This window comes from Mustela putorius, unplaced genomic scaffold (assembly GCF_011764305.1).
Source record: "Mustela putorius furo isolate JIRA1106 unplaced genomic scaffold, ASM1176430v1.1 tig00000832_pilon_pilon_pilon, whole genome shotgun sequence".
NCBI classification, from domain to species: Eukaryota; Metazoa; Chordata; class Mammalia; order Carnivora; family Mustelidae; genus Mustela; species Mustela putorius.
In genome coordinates, this window is record NW_025421491.1 from 1,241,667 (window position 1) to 1,247,295 (window position 5,629).

Sequence of the window (5,629 nt, forward strand, 5' to 3'; positions counted from 1 at the left end):
TTTTCATTTTCCTCTTCTACAGCTCTCTGTGATCTAGACCTCCGTGTAGCAGGCTAGGAAGGAGGAAACAGGATGAGACTCAGCTCGGCAGACATGTTGATGGGGGCTGCTGTGGACAGCCAATAGGTTGGCCATAAAAGGTGAATGGGAAGGACATCAACCCCAGCTTTAGTTTACGGCTGGATAAAAATGTTTATAAGCTCTGGTGAGTTAAGTGGCATTTACCTTAGGTAACTGGTTTCTTCCTTCTCTGGTTCTCTTACGTACTGAGGGTCATCTCAGGAGATAAGCACAAGAGCACCAAGCAGCCAGTGCAATAATCTGCATTTCTTACAATAATTGCATTTCTTACAATAAGAAGAATAATTGCATTTCTTACAATAAGAAGCACATTTGAGGGATGCCTGGGTGGCTCAGTTGGTTAAGCATCGGGCTTCAGTTCAGCTCATGATCTTAGGGTCCTGGAATTGAGCCCTGTGTCAGGCTCTTCACTCAGCAGGGAGTCTGATTCTTCCTCTGCCCTTCCCCCTGCTTGTGCTCTCTCTCCCTCTTTCAAAGAAATAGATAAAATATTAAAACATATATTTAAAAAAAGAAGTATATTTGAGGAACAGGGCTAGATCACACGTTCCTAATTTTCAAGAAAAAGCCTTGAATTTTTTTTAAAATTTGAGACTTTTTTTAAACGATTTTGTTTATTTATTTGTGTGTGAGAGAGAGAGAGCACACGCAAGGGGAGCAATAGGCAGAGGGAGAAGCAGGCTCTCCACTGAGCAAGGAGCCTGACGTGGGACTTGATCCTAGGACCCTGGGACCATGACCTGAGCTGAAGGCACTCACTTAACTGACTGAGCTACCCAGGTGTCCCAAAAAGCCCAATTTAAGTATTCTGTCTCACTGACAAAGCTGGGTTCAGAACCTAGTGAGAACCCAAGTTTTAGGATCAAATGTAATCTAACCTGTAACTGGTCTAGAATATTCCATACTGTATGAAGACACACTTGTTCCCTTAGATCGGGGATCAACAAAGTACTGCCCATGAACCAAATCGGACCCAGCTCCTATTTTTGTAAAGTTTCACTGGAACACCGTTATGCCCATTTGTTTACATAGTGTCCGTGACTGACATTTTTGTTTGTTTGTTTTGGTTTGGTTTTTTGCCCCACAGTGATACAGCTGAATAGTTGTGACAGAGACAGTATGGCCAGCAAAGTTTACATATTACCCTCTGGACTTTACAGAAGAAGTTTGCTAACCCCTGCCTTAACAACCACCAAGAATCCCACCCAAATCTGTGCCTTTAGGAAAAACTTCCTCTGCCTTACCCCATCCCCATCCCGCCACGAGCTCCGTTTCAGTTCCTGGAAACTTTAACACTCATATGAGTCAACTGGCAATCAGTTGTTGGAAATACAGCTTCTGATCCAGTACCTCTAGGATGGGGCCAAGACTACATTTCCCAGGCTCCTGGGGCATTCAATGCTGCTAGTCAGAGGACCGTACTTCAAGGAGGAAGGTTCTAGAAGAGTGGCTTCTCCTCCCTGGAACAGCAACTTCTTACCAGTGTTCCTCATTGTTTAGCATTGTCAGGCTGACCCTCCCTGACCCTCTTCCTTCCCTGACACAGACCCCCCCATGTCCCCCTCCACACCCCAAATACAGGAGTGTGGAGTCACTGTCTCCTTTTCAGCAAGTTCTGGTCTTCTCATCTGAGGAGCATTTTAAGAGTTAACGAGCTATGAAACCAACAGCCGGAGAGATGCCAGAACTCTAATTAGTCTCCCTTTTTATATTTAGTTTGCTATTAGATAATGCTCAACACCTGTTCACCAGACAAATCTGTTTTTAATCTCTTCCATTTCACTTTCTTGGACATGTGGCTACACAGACATGTTGCACTGCATGAGAAATGGGGCAAAAGCCAAGCAAAATAGCCATTTCTTTGGAATTAGAAGCATGACAAGGGACTAGAAACAACGGCTGCCTGGTTTGGACCAAGCGTGAGGCGCTAGTGGGGGAGGCAGCTCTGCGGCTGGGAGGTGCAACCTAGACCTCAGGTGTCCAACCGCTGTCCTTCCCTTGACTTCCAGCCCCTACACATCTGTGAAAAGTGTTTCCCACCCTCCCCTGAAAAAGGGAGGAGATTACCAGGAAACTCTCCTCTGTGGGGCTTTCATCAGACAGCCAGCAGACGGCTTTTACAGAATGATCTAAACAGTTCTAATTTTGATTTGATTATTTCCTTTGTGTGAAGTTGCCCCAAATAAGCAGTTTCAGCCTTATGGATCCCGAGACATTTTCTTAGATGCCGCAAGCAAACTGGCAATGCTGAATCAGTCGAAACCTTTCTTTTCTTGGCCCATCCTCTTAAGGGTCCATGTGTGTTCTAGAAGTGGAGATCACCTCTCCCATGGGGTCAGCAGGATTGGCCGTTTGTACACACAGGTGCCACTTTAACCCAGTTTCCTTGCAAAATAACCCCTGACTCAGTCCCATCAAGTGGTAGAGAAACCTTTGTCTAGCTGGGAAGCATTGTCCTTTTGAAGAAGTCTTACCAACCATCGAGCTCCTCTGGGCCCAAGAAATGACTTTCCTGATGCGTATGTCAGAGTCTATGCAAAAGTTCAGATAACTGGGGTGCCTGGGTGGCTCAGTGGGTCAATCCGCTGTCTTCGGTTCAGGTCATGATCTCAGGGTCCTGGGATTGAGCCCCTCATTGCGCTCTCTGCTCAGCAGGGAGCCTGCTTCCCCCCTCTCTGCCTGCTTCTCTGCCTCCTTGTGATCTCTCTCTCTCTCTCTCTCTGTGTCAAATAAATAAATAAAATCTTAAAAAAAAAACAAGTTCAGATAACGCATTCCCTTCTAACTGCTCAGAACTCATTCATCAGCATTAAAAGTTTTTGGCACAAGCTGAACATTACATAATCATGATGTCAGTACAGAGGCTCTTAGCATCTTGTCACTGTTCATGGCAAGCCATCCCCAGTGTTGTCATAGCATTGATATCTCCAGAAGATAACCCGAAGCTGTCTACTGGCTATGTAATTCGCCAGACATTAATAAAGACAGGAATGATCAGAAAACAGGACAAAGCAGTGACCACCACAAACACTTTTTTTTGGTCCTTGGGCTTTATCATGTGTTTGGCAGTGGCTAGACCTGACTGATGTATGTGGGACGCAAACCCATACATCATGCAACACCCACAGATGGACGGCGAAAGTGGGTCAGTGGGAAACAGGTAGGAGACCCTCAGGGAGCAATAGCGATGGAGAGAAATTGCATGGGGTGACATAAGAAATCACAAGGCAATGTCTTCTTTGAAATAATGAGGACAGAGAATGTGAAGAGAGGGCTTGGTTCAGAAATTTCCTTCTTTCCAAAACCCGTCCTAAGGCCAAAGTCCCCGAAAGTCTAACACAGTGCAGAGACACTAAACCTGGATACGAACAGGAAGTCGTGGTAGGTCTTTTTTTTTTTTTTTTTTTTTTTTTTTTGGATCGTCATGTTAGCATACATCCTTAAATGGGGACTTTCCTGTCCTGACCCTTCTGAAACACTGAAACAACTTGTTATTCACTTACAAAATGAAAATGAGGTGTCGGGGGACTACATCAGAGCTGGGCGGGTTTTACTTTATTTTAATTTTTTAACGTCATGTTTCAGACAGAGGTGAGGCACTGCCCAAATGCTGTCTGGGGGGTTCACACCTGAGTGTGCAGAGTCGTGCAGCCGCAGATGGGAACTCCAAGCTCAGGGGGGCTGTAAAAAACATGGCAGACGACAAGCCGGTGCCTTGAGACCGAGTTGGGATTCATTACCAGTAGGGAGACAAAGCATTTCTGTTCTCCGGGTGACAACCATGAGAGAGGAAAGTGCAGGATCCTGAAATGGCTCCAGGTCAGGGCATTGGGTGGGGTCCACACCTGAGCCCAGTGCCCCAGTGCCTGGCCCTTGACTCCTAGCTGTTGTCCCGTGTTCCACATCATTCTGTGCTGGGATGGTAGATGACGCCCAGATGGCAGCCGCGTCACACTACTCCCCCAGGACCTCTCCCATTCACTCTTTTGACCCCTGGACCTTCTCTGCAGCTTCTTTGAGCCTTTGGCCCCTGAATCTGCCCTCCAGTTTATGATGCCTGCTTCTGGCCTTCTTCTTCCCCCTTATCTGGGCCACCAGCCTTGGCTCCCTACAGACAAGATACACCCCCCCAACAGAAACCCTCAGCTGCAGCCCCATGACTCCTCTCTGGGAAAGCTGGGACCTCTCCTGGGGGCCAGGGAGTCAGGATCCAGGGGCTGAAAGAGGCAAGGGATCTCTCCAGAACCAGGCAAGTCATGCTTCTTAGCTACTCTGATTGCGACATTTTCTAGCACGGTAACATGAAGGGATTGGTTCTTAACCCTGGGACCTCTCTGTAGGTTGTTCTCAGTTTATGGGATTATGTCTTGGCCACATGGTAAATCTGCATTAGTTCATTCCATAGGGTGGGTTCAGTGGTCCTCAGCAAGGTTATTTGTTTGCTTTTTGAAATCCTACCACCCTGGGGTTAAGATATTATAAAGAATAGGTCTGTACCGTAGGAAGTGAACCTGTAGCCCATTTCCCTGTATGTTCACGGCATCTTAACCAAGCACGTTTGTATCATGGACTTTAGACTCAACTGGTCTGTTCCTCAGGGTTCTTCAGAGAAACAGAATTTTTTTTTTTTAAAGATTTTATTTATTTATTTGACAGGGAGAGATTACAAGTAGGCAGAGAGGCAGGCAGAGAGAGAGGAGGAAGCAGGCTCCCTGCTGAGCAGAGAGCCTGATGCGGGACTCGATCCCAGGACCCTGAGATCATGACCTGAGCCGAAGGCAGCGGCTTAACCCACTGAGCCAACCAGGCGCCCGAGAAACAGAATTGATAGGATGTATGTATGGATATCCTAAGAGATATAGAGATTTCTTATAAGGAATTGGCTCACGTGATTATGGAGGTTGCGAAGTCCAAGGAGCTAAAGGAGCTAAAGGTGGAGTTCCAGTCCAAGTCGAGTTGGATGGCGAGGACGATCGATGGCCCCAGCATTCAGATAGTCAGGCAGAGGGCTGCCTGGGTGAGGTAGTCAGTTAAACAGCGGCTCTAGGTTTCCGCTCAGGTCATGATTTCACGGTCCTGGAATGCAGCCCTGCGTGCAGCTCCTTGCTCAGCAAGAGAATCTCCTGCTTCAGATTCTCTCCTTCTCTTCTGCCCCTCCCCCTGCTTGTGCTTGTGCTCTCTCTCTCTCTCTCTCTCTCTCTGTCTCTCGCAAATAAATAAATCTTAAAAAAAAAAAAAAAGGCAGGCAGAGAGAATGAATCCTTCCTCCCTCAGTCTTTTTTCTGTTCAGGCCTCCAGTGGTTTGGATGAGGCCATCCATACTGGGGAGGACACTGCTCTACGCATCACACCATTTCAAGCATTAATCTCACTCAGAAACACTCTCACAGACATGCTCAGAATATTTGGCCAAATATCTGGGTTCCCATGGCCCAGGAAAATCGACACATACCATTCACCATCACGGATGGATGGAATCGTAAGGCACCCCCACCTCCTTCCTCCATTCTTCCAGGCTTCCCTGGAGCACAAAATCCACATTTAAAAA